Raw genomic sequence first — 15246 nt, 5'->3', positions numbered from 1 at the left:
AGAGAGCAGAAGGCTTCTTTGTGCTTTACAAGCTACAAAACTCGCCAGAACCACTTGCATTTTCTATCTATTAAAACAAGCCAAAAAATCCCTCTGCCATTGAAATTCTTCACGATAATGATAAATAATGGAAAAAATCAAGGATTCCTAAGTGGAAGGCAATATATTAGCATTCCAAAAGCACAGAGCATTAGCTACTCTTTAATTAAATGATTTCAAAGAAGATCTTTGTATGTAATTGCTATAATTTAGATGGAAACAATACTACACTAAATGTAATTAGAGAAGTGTGAACAGAGAGGGATGTTTTCCTCTGTGCTGCAGAGATGGTTCTAGGTCACCTGATTCCTAAAGTAGTAACTTTTCCCCCTCCCCTTCCTAATGAAAAGCTTCTTAAGCCTGATCAACCATAGCAGCACAGCTGTCAGAGATAAGAGCTGCTCGTATACAGAGCAACTAGCAAGCAACCGCATCCCGCGAGCACTGCTCACCAACAATAAATGCAACCCAGGTGCCTACAGCACTTTTTGACTGAGCAGCCAACATGATGAAGGTTATGTTACATTTTGAGATGACTCCATTGTACATTTGAAACTTCTGTGAGAGTCAGCGAATGTAAGGAATGGAAGAGTGCAGTGTTACCTGTGGAGCTCCACTGGACTCTCAAACAGCTTTCCTTGGGAAGTGATGAAAACCCTCATCTTCTGTGGAATTGAAATTGGGCTAAATAAACCATCACAGAGAACGCACCCTGACTGGGCAAAATCAGGTATTGCAGCTGAACCCTGCTTTCATCAGTTTTGTGAACTACATCACTGGATATTTTCCCATAGTGACTAAGGTGCATGCACATGACTCCTCCTCACCCTATCTGTTTTGGAGCAGCCAGGCCCAATAGAGATGGTTGGGCAGAAAGCAGAGCTGCAAAATCTCAAGACTGCTAGCGTTTGGCTGTCAATAGGTGCTTAGCATTAAGTGCTCCAGTACATACACCTGGATTTAGGTATGCAGTGTAGCTGATCTAGAAGACCTGTAAAAGGCAAGACAGAAGATAGCATACAGGAGAGAACGACTTCTTGTTGGCTAAAGAGGGAAATATCTTGTGTGCTCATTACCTCAGCAGTCTGAAGTGTGGTTTTTCTCTCTCTTTTTTTTTTTTTTTTCTGAGCCTATCTCTTTTAGAAACAAAACAAGTCCTAAGGAAAGAGATTAAAAAAGGGATTGGTGGGAGTTTATTTTTCCCTACTCAACTGGTGAGTTCTTGCGTAGCTTTGAAGATACCATCTCATTGATGTTACCCAAATCTCATGTGCCTTTTTTTCTCATTTATTTTACTCACTAAATTAGGGGGATGTATTTTTTAAATAAATACAGCTAAGCTACCAAGATGATACAGGGGAAAAGGGGACATAATGTACTATGAATTTTGCCTCAATAACTGTCTACCATGGTCTAACTGAAAGCTCTTAATTGCTTGTTGCAAGGATAGAAGACAAAAGAAGAGAGCTGGGCTTTCAAGGTCCAACTCTGGGAAGCCAACACAAAAAGTATGTTTTGATTTTTTTCCATATAAGCAGTCTGATCTGGAAGTCCTTGAGAAGCAATAAATACAAGAGCCCAGATGGCATTTAGACAGGGTCAGTTTTCTGACTAAGCTCAAGGTAACAAAGCTTCTGTAACCTAAGCCATGGAATGGTAATTTACAGGCTTTAGACAGGATAGATTTTGTTCTGTCCCTCAGAGTAAGCAGTTAAAATTCCACATAAAATCTTAGCTAACAGGACATCTTCTCAACTGGCTCTATGCATAACTCACAGTGAAACCAGAAATTGCTAGGAAACCAGAAAATGCTTTCCAAACAAGGCAAGGCTTTTATTGCCAGAGCTGGATGTCGTTAATTTGCAAAAAAAAAAAAAAAAAATTTACTAGGAACTTGGAAAAAAATTCTGAAATGCTTACAGATTCATGATGGAGTCATTTTGGAAAAGGTCATTGGTAATACTGCTATAATTATATCTTTCTTTAATTTTTTAAATACACAACAACTTACAAATGCAGTATATACTGACTGGGTAACCTTGTATGGAAACTATTTAAAAGGCTTCTTACATTTATACAGTGTTCTTCTGTCAAATTGCACTGCTTTTGCCTTATCATTCCTTGAATTGTTGATAGTTGTATTTTTTTATGTAATTTAATACTGCTCATTCCTGACAGGTCAACAGAATGAATTAAGGGTCACAAGATAGCAACTCATCCACCTCTGGTCTGTAGATTCAAACTCTGTCCCCACCTAGGGTATGAGAAACAGATCTTCTCCAGTAATAACTGTATTGCTCACAGGGAAGGCATCAGCTGTATCCATCTGGATCCATCTCTGCTGCCTGTTTCAGAAAAGCTGCCCAAGCATGGAAATAGAAATGTCTTCTCATGCCTAAACCAAGTCCCCTTCTACCATTTCTGAAGTAAACTGGCAGGACATTATATGGAGCAAGCAAGCATTGAAGTTGTCTGTACTTGGCTGGTCTGGTCTGGATATTGATGGAGGACTTCTACCTTCACTAGTCAGCCTTTGCATGTAATGGGAGATAATGGTCAAAGTCTCCAGTAACACCTGGTAATGCCTCCTGTCCTCAGCTGTGCCCACCAGTGAGACAGATGACTGAAGATACAAAGGAAGGAAGCAGCTGATAAGGTCATCTTCACTACACAGAACATCAGATGTACCTTTCTTTCTGAAGCGTTTTTTCCTTGACTGGACATCAACAAGGTGAGAGAGATGAAAAGGTACTTCATCTTGCTTCTCACAAATTACCCTGGGGGCCTCTGAAGTCAGATTTTAACAAGATTAGGCCCTACAGAATAGGCTGTTTACATTTTAAGCATTTTGAATATCTAAAAATAAAGCAAAAAATATGAATATACTTAATAGCACCTTTTGTGATGAACTACACAAGCAGATAGATGGATGGATCAACTGAAAACTAAATGGAAAGAGAGCCAAATATATACTTTAATTGATAATACTGAAGTAAAAGCTAATTGCAGTGTCATCATAAATAGACTGTTTCATTTGGGAAAGCCTGAAGCCAACCTTGCTTTTTTCCCCCACCTTTTATTGTAAAAGAAAAATGCTTGCAGAGGAAGTGTCTTAGCAAGCAAAAAAACCCCAATAGTAAGATCACCCAAATCAATAAATGTTTCAGCTGACCTGGATCTGCAGTTTTGTTGTGGGAATGCAGAGAGGGAGAAAGTGAAGCAAGATTGCCCTTTGATTCAAGTTAAAACTCCTCTTTATTTACATCTGTGCCTCTAACAGGTAGTGCCAGAAGTAGCTATTTAATGGGGGACCCAAGAAGTGCTGGCACAATCTGGAAGAACCACCGCCTGGCAGGGAAACAAGGTGTTGGTTTTTTTCTGGTCCCTTGGCAGGGATGAAGTTGTCTCAGCAGAACCAGAGGGACCCCCAGATCTGGGCACTCACAGCTGCAGGAGTACTGAGTGTTCAGTTCACCACAGCTGAAGGTGTTCACTCTCTCTTTGATGTCCAGCAAACAGAACCACATATTGCTACTGCTGCAGTTTTGAGAGCTAACCTAGTATCCAAGCCCAACCTCACTTCCCAGCAAGTATCACCAATGTTGTTTCATGGGCAGGGCTTGGTCAATGCCACCCACGACGTAGTGGCATAGCACAGACTGGAGAGTTCCTCTCTATAAGCATCTACAATAGGTATCAGATAGGCCGACCCTGGGTCACCCCGGGTTTAGGTGTGTGTTACATTAGCTTAGACCTATCAGTGCAAAAGTCAAGGACCAGAGCCATTCAGGTTTGGCTGGTCTGCTCTCATGAGCTCTAAAGCCATTTAACTTTTGGGCATAATACATAGACATGGACCTGAGCGGTTGCCAGGTAAAGCCTACATATGCCTAAGCTCTGCATTTCCATTCCTGTACCTCTTGGCGAGCCTGGAGAATAAAGCTCTCTGCAAGACCTATTCTGACACTTATACAACCAGCACTGAGAGGGAGCTAAGCAGCCTAGCCAGATCTGAGCTGGGGTTTCCTGCTGGTTATTGTACTTTATACCCCAGTGCTCCACACTCCAGGAGAACTAGTTAGTTCAGCATCAACATGGCATGAATACAGGGTGGCAACAGAAACCAGTTGCTACCATTTCCTCTGATCCAGAGTGCTGGGTAACACAGACCAGAGGTGGGGGTACGGCCTAACAGAAAGAGCCAAGATCCAGCCAAATGTATTAGGTCTAGCTAAGAATCAACTGTGTCCCCATACAAGGTTCTCTCACTTCCATAACTGCGTTGCCTGGCACTAGCCAGGCTACCCTGGTCCTACGTTACCTGGGAAAATAGTGAGCCTGTGGTAGAGATCATGCCTCAGTGCACACACTTAGAGCGGGATGTGGTACCCAAACATATCTCTATCACTTGTTGACATTTATAGCTTTTGAGACAATGAAAGAAAATGCTGTCGATTGCACACACACAAAAAAGAGGACATGTTACAAAACGTGGATCTGAAGGCATCTGTGTGTAAGAAAGTAGCAGCTGTAAAGCAAGACTAGCTCCTATGTGCAGGCTGAGCTGTTTGGCCCAAAAACACACAAGCAGCAATGGAAGAGTTGCAAATTGTGCCAGTGGGGTTAGGTTTTATGAATGGGGAGTGAGAGATGAGCTATTTCCCCATGAGCTGAACATAAATCACGACTTTAGAGAAAACCAAATGGGTTCTGTAACCTCCCAATTGTTTTTTATTAGGGGTTAGATGGAATTAGCGTTAAAGGAGGTCACTGGTTACATGGAAATTGGATGGAAAGCGACTGAGGCAAGGAAGCAGAACCTAATTGAAAGAGACACAGATCAGCAATTAGGGAGAGTAGGAGAGGGAGAGTTACACTGTCTCACAACTGGCAAGATGATGCAGGGAGCAAGAGACTGGAAACAAAGGAAACATAAAAGATGAAAAATGCCACTGGAGAGCCAGGCAATTGCCAACAAAAACCACTGACTAATTTTTTTCCTAAACAATAAATATGGTCTTTAAGAACCATTTTGGAGATTTTAATTCAGTTGCTTTTGGCTGACCTGTTAACTAGGAACAGTAGCCTGAGGGCAACTGGGTAATGATTCAGGGCTGCTGTACTTCTGCCTGTGCATAGGAAGAGAGTAAGAAAAATGGCAGTTCTTTCTAGAAAGAAGAGGTGCATTTTCTTCCTAAAGAAGTTAAAAAAAACCCCACTATCCCTTTGGATTTAGATTTTCAGCTGGTGCAGGTTAGTGTAATTCCCATAGACCATCTCAGATATAAGGCCTTGTCCTACTGCTACTAGTCAGAGGGATAAAAAACAGCAGAAGTGAAACTACCAAGTATATACCAATAGCAGACAGCAGCTTGCATGGTGACAAATTTGTTCAAGTAAATCTTGGTCTGTGTTCCCTTTCCCAAGGGGAAGGGTCAAATGAGAATTTCACAGAACATCTCACGCAGGTGAAATCCAAAGGAAGTGGTTTATTTCCACCTCTAAGTGAAATTGAATGTCATGACATGGAGATTTTGCACAGAAGATAAATTCAAAGTGTTGGCCGGATTCGCTGACTAGCAATCTAAACTGAACTGGTCGTGGAAAGCTGCACCACTGTCAGGTTCCAGGTCAGGAGGGATGGATGGGGCAGGGGAAGAGTTTCTGGGAATTCAATGAAAAACATTCAATCATGCAATAAAAATCCTGCGATACAGTCATGGCAGACCCTTTTTCCTCAGCTTTGGAAAATAGTCCTGGGATTATTCATCAGCTCAATGGGCACTTCCTTTAAAGTGCCAGCAGAAGAGGAAAACCACTGCAAATGACATGGTACAGCATGGTCTTTCAGTTAGCAAATAATGCCAACTGCAATTAGTAAGTAATCTGCAGAGCATATAATTATGAAGCAGCCCTCCAGCTTGGGCTCAATTTCTCCATTAGCTGCACAAATAATGCACAAGGCAATGGTGAAGACAGCATTGGGGTTTTTGGTTTGTGGGGGTTTTTTGTGTTGTGTTTTTTTTTTTAAATGCAAAGTGCTATCAAAATAAGAACTTACTGAATGACAAACCAAATCTTTTGAAATCTGGTCTCTAAAAAATTTATTGCCAGTGTTCCCAAACCGCTTTACATGACAATTACTTCAAAAGAAATCCCAGCAACATGAAAGGGAGTGTGAGACACCTGGGAAGAGGGATGGGAAAGCATGTTAATTTTTAATGTTGTTTTTCAGAAGTGTTCTTTCTCTTCTTCGAAGCACTCATGAAAGACAAACGGTTTCTGACAGCTTTGAAACCTGAAGATGCTGCCTCCTTCCTCTTTAAAAGATACTGGCAGGTATCAGCAATCTGAGTGTTTCCTCCACTAACCGGTCTGCAGTCCCAACAGAGGCAGGTGCTGCCCCTTTGCCAGAAGCTGGATAACACAGCATGTTCAGTCATTTCAATCTTTCATCCTATGAATCAGCATATTTCCAGCCAGAGATATCCAACGCAAATGCGGAAGCTGTTGCTCAGAACATGTAAGCTCCAAACACATGTCACAGGGACGGTTTGTGGTGGATCAAGGTGACGAGCTTTGCCTGGCACAGGGTATCAGAGAGAAGGTGGCTCAGAAGAGGGGATAAGATCTGTACCTGGCTGGGCAACAGCATGAGGAGGTGGCTGACCAGTTATAGTGGGGGAATTTTCACAGGTTTGGGTCAAAGGGATCATGAAACAAGAAAACCATGTACAATGATCAAACGAGGACAAACTCTCCTTAGGAATAAAGGCTTCTAGCACAACCTTAACTATGTGAGATGCCTCAAACTCACTGCAGCCCAATGATAAAAAAATCTGTTAGCATGTACTCTGCAGTCAACCCTGTGCTGAGACTTCCCAGCTCCCACAAAAGCTAGTGTGCTGTACCACCCTCTGCCCTGTGCAGGATCAGGGCCAGGCTGAGCCAGAAAGGTGATGAGGCCATATGGTTTCTCAGTCTCCCAAGGGCTGGAGGTATCAGGGCACCAGAATATCTCATGTCTTGTGCTATTGGAAAGGTGAAAGACTGAGGAAGGTACGTCGTGTGTGCAGTACCATACCCCTGGATGTCCACCCCACACCAGGCCCGAGTGCTTTGTACAGCCCAGCCCAGCTTCTAGCAGGAGGACAGCACAGGACCTATAATCCATCTGTCCTTACTTAAAAGCACAGGAAACAAAACACATTAGCCTCTAGATGAGAATATCTGGATTGTACTGTCATCAGGCAACCCTTGTCCTTTTACTTAGGGAAAAGCAATAATTTATCAGCCTGCTGCTCATTTTGACCACTTCTGAAGGGCTTTTTTTATTCATTTCAGTCAATAGAAGCCTCCAGTGAGCACACCTTTCTCCAGTCCTCTTCCCTGCACCTGCTTACCTCTCCATGCATCTTGTCTGAGTATTACAGACATGGCTCAACATCTCCTTCCCCCTTAAGGAATGGGAAAAGTCTGCACAGTTGGGTACTCATCTGGGACTCAAAGACCTGATTTAATGCCAAGCTGTCACCATGACAGGCTGCTCACTGACTGACCATGGACATGTCCCTTGTTCTGCCTCAATTTCCCTACCTGCAGAATACAATAATAATGCTGATTTCTTTAGCATAATATTTAGTCTGCTGTCCATAAATAGCACTTGACTCCAATGAGAGTAATGTTTGCCCCAGAAAGCTAAAGATAGACAATACATGCCACAGGGCCCAATGACTTCTCCATGTGTTATAGCTTCTGCCAGGAATCTTCTGAGTACATGGCACAGTTGCTGGGAACTGATCTCAAGTCACTAACATCCTCTTCCTAAGGCCCAATGAATCACCTGATGCTGTCTGAGAAAGATTACTCCAAGCAGATGTTCTCATCACCTGATTTGTCTGTTCAGGTGCCACAGAAAGACCTCAGCTTGTACTGCAAGTATCAGCAGCAAAATCAATATTGTGCCTCTGTGGATTGTTTAGGTGAATTCATGCAGCAATCCGAAGGCTAACACCTTCGGAGTACTCCTCTGGCAGGGAGGGAGATGGGAGGAGGAAGTGACACTGATTAATCTGTGATCGTTAATAATGTTTTTAAGTCTTGCAAACAAGATAATGATATGGGTAATCAACTCTCTTACTCCAGGGTATAAACTGATCATCTGCTGGGATAAAATGGGAATTCCTATAACACACATTTTCTTGTCCATTGTAGAAACACTTGATGGCATTAGCAGATTGATCATTTTCTCGCAAAGTCCCAGCTATTCATTACTTCCAGAAGGTTTTGAAATTAGATCAGATGACACAGGAATACAGCTCACTATAGCAAATGCCAATATCCTCTCAATCATTTTGGTTTCCTAATTTATTAATTATATTTGTAATTCTTGTTCTCAGATCAAGTTCTAAATTTTACTTTTTCTTCTGTGTGCAGTCATTATTTTCACAGATTCCTTTTAATTCTTGAATCTTATTCTGAAAAGTCCTGATGTAGGTTTACACACTGCAGTCTCCACAGCCCCATGAGTGAGGCCAGTGCAATGAACTCACAAGGACACATCAGAGCCTTGCAGTAAAATCCACAGCCAATAATAAAGCTGGCAGCACCACAAACAGATATTGCAATAAACATAAAAAGAAAGGAAAACTGAAATACAAGATAAAACCACAATGTGGACAACAATTAAAACCTACCAGTCCTTTCTAGGTATTTAACGGTACCTATGCAACTTGGATAAACCAGGTTTTGAAATCTACTCTCCGAACTCTCAAAAAACCTACAGTTTTGGTAGGCCTGAGAGTATGACAGGCTAGTGAGCTCTGGTTCCCAAAAGAAGTGAGGGTAAATAAAGATAGAGTTCAGAATCCTTCACCACAACAGCCTCTGTACATGATCCCTTCTGTTGTTTTCTGCACTGGAAGCTGAGAGTTGGATTTAGCTTTCTACAGACCCCTGGTGAAATCCTTCCTCCAGATTCCATCTTCACCAAATCCTCTGTTGAGCTCAGCAACAGCAGCAGAAGTTGCAGAAGGAAATGTGTCTCTTTTTCCTCAAGTAGGGTGAAGAGAAAAGAGACCAGATCGATGACAGGAGTGTTTGAAGGCCTCTGCTAGGCCACAGGAATAGAGGAACACTGCGTCTGTGTCTTTTTTTTTTATGCATGTTGGACAAGAACCTCAATTCCTTCTAGGAGAAACAATCTCTTGGTGTTTCTGCCATCCACTCACACCTTCTCTCATTTGCTGCGATTGCTGGCACAGCTGCCAGCTATGGAAGGCAAAGGCTGGCCCAGCAGAGAGAAGGCCAGCTCCTCTGACCACAACCCAGAAAAGGCACTATTTTCTATCACCTCTCTGTTTTCACCTTACATTTCTCAGCACAACCACTCAGAGGTGGCAGATCTGTAGCTCCAAACCTCTAAGCAAAGGGGCAGAATCTTTCAAGGACATTGTGTCAGCTTGTAATTTTCTTTCCTGTATCAGCTTTTACATGTGACAGCAAGACTTGAGCAGTGAATGTTGCCTTGCTTTAAGAGGCAAGATGACAATCACCTTATCAGAAACTGTCAGGAAAATGACTCTTGGCTCCCATATATTTTTGAACTCAGTGGGAGCTTGGCCTTGGGAGCTGTTGCCCCTCTCTCATAGTCAATCTGCTGAAACTCTGGTGAGTGCTAATCAGAATCCGTCCACGTTGCCTTCATACCTGTGCATACTTTGCTGATGTCTTCCACAAGTCAGTCAGTTCTTCAGAATAAGAGTTAACTCTTGGAGCTCCTGGCCACATGATAATGTGACTGTTAAATTTTTAAAGGGATTTAAGGGGGGAAAAAACCTCAAAAAATAGAAAAAAGTAATGAATGTCTTAGAAATACAAAGAATATTATGTTTGGCCAAGAAGTCCCTTATTTGTAAATCTCTGTAAGTGAGAAAAGTGTACAAGGGAATTTTTTTTGTAATACATTTTTAGCATCTTCTTCTTTCCACTGTTGGAACATGGAACTGAGCTACAGGGAGCTCTGATGTGATTCAATATGGCCCATGCTCTTAATGCTCTCTTGCTCAAACCTCTCCTCGCCTCCATCTCACCTTTTCCAACATTTCTCAATTACTTATTCATTCTGCCCCACTCTTCTGCCACCCAGTGATGGATTGCGAGTAATTTTATGGGTCTCCTGGAAAAAAAATGCTCCCACTTCATCTCTGGTAAAGCTGCATGGCCATGTAAATGAGAAGGTATTGGAAATGGCCAGGGCTCATAACCTGTTCATTTACAACCAGGAACATTTTCTAACACACACATATCCAAGGACAGCAGTCACAGTGATGTTGGCAGGCTAGCTTGTATTAAATCCTCTCACTGAAAACGTTAATGCTCAATGACGCATACACAGATATATATGGATCATTAAGAATACATACATAGAAACACATATATATTTATATACACGCACACGTGTGTCTACATAAACATATATTTATCAGCACAGACAAACCTAATGATCCTCATCTATAAATGAGTGTCTGCACACACACACACACACGTACGTATTACAAGTCTCCTAAAATGACAGCAAAGCTCTGCAGGGCGGTGAAGCAAAAAGGTTATTTCTCTTTATGTAGGTTTGAAGAGATGCTTAGCACAGGAGTTGAAGTGGCAGGGGTAATAATTATGAGTCAGAGCTGGAACAACATAAAGCCCTTCTCTGGACCCACAAAAACAACTTGTCTCTGATTTGAACAGTACAGACTGTCAACTCTCTTGAGCAAATACTGCTTCTGTTCAGATATATCACAATCAACTGGAATCAACCCAGTCTGATTCCTTTCCCCTCGTGGACAACCTCAGGCAAGTAACATGCTGTGCCTATGGCTTGTCAACACAGAAATGTTTGATCTGACCCATTAGAACATGAAATCATTAAAAGACATACTACTTGCCAGTGAGGGCTACAGGACAGAAGTTAGAAAACTAGAATTAAAAAAAACTAGTGCTTTCCAGGCACTCATTGGATCACCTAAGAACATGCCTAACCCATCACCCTTACACATGTGAGTTATTTTCCTAAAGGACCCTTTGTTTTCTACAGCTGCTTTCCTCGCACCTGCAGCAAACACTGCAATTTGCTTTGGTACACATCTTGAAGAGTTGTGACACTAAAGGATCTGAACCAACCATCTTGGCAGATAAAGTGTGTGTCAGACAACAGCAAAAAGAACTGCAGAAGTGGATGATAAGCCAGGAAGGGAGGAAGGGAGAGTGGATTCCCCTTGGTTAGGCAGTACCTCCAAGCTAGACCAGTCCCTCACAGTCTCATGGTACTTCCCTGTGTGTCACAAAACTACACGCTTAGTGGAGTCCACTCAGCTATACTTGTAAGGAAATAATTCATTCTTGCACTCTTATACCCATATGAAATAACAAAGCCATAGAATAATTTAGGTTGGAATGGACCTCTGCAAGGCATCTTGTCCAATTCCCCACTAAAAGCAGCTCCCAATTCAAAAGACACTAAGATATTCAGAATCATATAATGGCCCTACATGCAAATCTACAGATTTTACCATACTGCTAAGTTCTTTAGGCCTGTCTTAGGACACATATACACCCCACAAAGCACAGAAGATCCAAAAAGCCTAGGGTGCTCATACAATACAGATACTGCAACTGCTCACATAACAGCCACGAAGTGGTATGAAATTCTGTGTTAAAACTGTTGGTGCTTCCTACAGTCCAAGAGCCCACTCACAGGATGTGCCACCAAGTGAAGGATAGGAATAATAGTCATTCTACTGATATACTGATTTTAATAAGATAGTATTATGATAATATTGTTAATAATGTAACATGTTAATAATAGTTGGAGTATAATGGCTATTTAATACATATTCCCCTCAAATTATTATTTTTCTGAGGTAGCTGAACAGAGACCACTTTGATACAAATCAATGGAAGAAATTTTCCCTAACAGGAATCAGCCGAGACTGCTGGATGAAATATTTTGCATTTCTAGGATGAAAGACAAATCGTTAAAAGCCACTAACCTACCCAGTTTGGCAGTACACAAATATGAGCACAGTCTTGGTCTTTCTGCCTCAGCCGTGCTTCTACCCTAAGGGCTTCTACTGATCCCATCCTCAGCTGGGATATGCTGAGCCCAAACCACTGTACTCCTCTCAAAATCCATGTACCTCCAACCACCATGTGTTATCTTGGTTCAGAAAATGGCCAATAGCAATAAAAATGCATTGAGTTATTCTCAACCAAATATTCCACAAGGTCAGCATGATCCAACACTGCCCTTATAGATGAGTTCACTAAAATTCTCACTGTGAGAAATACCTTAGTGATCTACATAGAAAGGGTTTGCCTATGGGCTTTATAAATGGTCTCTTTCCTCCTCAGTTTCTTTAATGCTGTGGATAGGAATTTTTCTAAACATTTATGGCAAGTATCATGAAATTTCTTTGTATGGCTTTTACAGACTATTAAGAATAGTTTTAAAAATTGCCAGTGATGACAGTAATAATAAAAACAATACCAATAACAATAGCAATAATAATAATATGCCTGCAAAGATTTCAAAAGAACAGTCAGCTCTCAACAAAGCTGATATACAATATTCAGTAAGATAACTCACTTCCTACATTCTCCATTAGAAGACTACAGAGGTATAAGTAACAATAACCTTAGATTTAAAATGCATCTTTCATCTCAAAAGAAAACTGCATTGATTGACAATGTAAATGGGCCAAATCCACAGCTAGTTGAAACTGATTAGCTCCATTGATTTCAATGAAGGTACTGATGTACAGGTTTATTTGCGCTCAGATCTGTCTCTGCATGTGTGTCCGCATGTGTGTGTGGTTGGAAAGCGATACACATTGAGCATTGCACAAAGAATTTCATAGGAAAACACCATATTAACCAACACAGAAAGTGACACATTATTGCTGCATTTGGAGAAAAATGCGTAGAGTGAACAGAATGCAGGGTCTAATCTTTAGCTGGGGATTGGCATTTATTTCCCCACCAAGATGCTCACAGCAGTCTTGTGAAAAGGCTAACAGGTATATTATGTGGTGTTGTGTTTTGCTTCTTGAAAAAATAGGGGCAATATTTGCAGAGAGCAAGGCAGCACATGCACAGATATATTCTTCCGCACAAACAAGTACTCCACTCTTATGAAGAAAAAGCCAAAGCCAAGGCACGGTTTTGGAGTAAAGGAAAAACTAGCAACCCTACCAGAATCGATACAACCTCTATGTCAATAAAAATCTCAACAGCTGTCTGTGACATTGACACAGAGGCTGCCTCATTCTGCCCCAGTGCTGTTTGGAAAAGAAATTTAAGTGTACAGCTCCCGTGCTTTTCGGGTATGAAGGATAACTATAATTACATAGCCTGGCCTTCCTAGGACGCTTTAGCACAGGAGATATAGAGGGGCTATACAGGAGTTGGCTACACCTTCCTGATCCTCCCAAAACTACAGCACCAAGGCACTTCATCTGTCATGACATAGATGGCAAAGAAGCTAGCTCAAACAGCCCTTTGAAAGAAGAGGATCTTTCCCCAGCCCCTTTCTTGCAGCTAAGGTGAACTCCACTGCAGGTGCAGGCTGCTCCTCACCAGTCACTTCTGTTTGTGCAAGGCTGATGGAGGTCTGGTTTTTGAAAGGCATACCAACTCAAACCATGCAATGCAGTTGGAATAAATTAAAATCACTACCAGAAATGCCCAAGCCACACAACCGTTGTCTGATCCAAGCTTCCTCAGAAACTGATGACAAGCGTACCCAGCAGTCTACTCTCAGTCTGTCACTACCTGTGACACCAGCAATGAAATCCACCTACACATTTCTGCCACATAAGTAGGTAGATGGACTGAAGCATAGAATAAAAATATACCAAGCTTGAATCTCTTTTCTCTTGTAAGTAGTTCCTTCAGGAACTTCAGGTGCAGGTGCAGAAAGCAGGAAAAGCAAATCGACTGCAAGGTGAAATTTATAGTATATCTCCTGCACCTGAGTTGGAGTGCTGCAACAGTGTCTGATGTGATTAACCAAAGGTACTCCTTCATGCCATTGCAGACAGGCTTCACAGGAGTGCCTCAGTCTAAGGCATCTTAGCCACCTTGCTTTCTGATCCTTTTCAGAAAGCTGTTTCAGCCAGCTCAGAGAAAATACAAGTAAGAAGTCATCTCTGCAAGCAACAGAGGCAGTGCATCTAGTCCTTGCTTTGTTCAAAATCCCAGAACAGAGTGCTCTGATCTGCTTTGTGCAAGAGGTCAGATAACTCTTTGAAGACACCTTTGAACTTAAAAAGTTTGCTCTCTCCCCTGGTTGTTAAACTCAGGTCCTGGCCTGTTCTTGTGCCAATATTTCTCCACCAATTCCACCAGCCTTACCCAGTGCTTCAGCACTCTTGGGAGGAGGAAGGGCCAAGCACCTTCATTGCCAGCCCAGACTCTTCCTTCCGTGGTATGGGTGAGTCTTAGCATACTACACCCCAGACCAGGAAGGTTATTCTGAGCTCAGCTCTGCATATGCACACTGAGAACACATTTAATTTGAGCTAAAAGCATACGTACAGCCCACAATGCAGATAGCAAGCAACAAGGTTTGGGGATATTCATACCCAGTAGCAATCTCAAAAGACAGTCAAGCTGCACAACTGGAACAAGCACAGTACTGACATTAAGTGCAACCGTACAGATCTCTGGCCTCTGAAGAGCACAGCAGTGCCTGGGCCATCAGATCCAAGGAACACAATCTCAGCAGTATTTATGAGAAGGGACCTCTGGATGTCAATAGTCCAAGGTCTTACTCAAGGACTGTCACCAACTATAGATCAGGGCAGATGTGGCTTCATCTAGCCCAGGGTTGAAAACTTCCAGGGATGGTAATACCCCAACTTCTCTGTAACCTCAACAGGGCTACACCACCCCCCAGAGAAGCCGACTTCCTACTGTCTTATCTGAACTCCCAAGCTACAACTTGGGACGATCTCTCCTTGTTATAGACCCTGCCACTACTGGGAAGAGTTTGGCTCCATCATCTGGTTGCCACGTGATGCATGGACACTCCACCTGGGTCTGTGACCATCAGCAAAAACCACAAAACAGCACCATGCTTTCATGTAACACTACATGTGCAGCTACACAATGCTGCACTGCATACCATGAGTCTCACCATACACTTGGCCA

At 42.2% G+C, this 15246-nt stretch overlaps 1 protein-coding gene across 1 annotated transcript in view; it reads right to left on the bottom strand.

The window, feature by feature from the left end:
• Positions 1-15246, bottom strand: part of SORCS3 (sortilin related VPS10 domain containing receptor 3) — a 317833-nt gene that overhangs the window by 39363 nt on the left and 263224 nt on the right. The window lies entirely within an intron of this gene.

This window comes from Phalacrocorax carbo, chromosome 12, assembly GCF_963921805.1.
Source record: "Phalacrocorax carbo chromosome 12, bPhaCar2.1, whole genome shotgun sequence".
Classification (NCBI taxonomy): domain Eukaryota; kingdom Metazoa; phylum Chordata; class Aves; order Suliformes; family Phalacrocoracidae; genus Phalacrocorax; species Phalacrocorax carbo.
The sequence above is the reverse complement of the archived record's forward strand: the minus strand, read 5'-3'. Positions and strand labels throughout refer to the sequence as shown.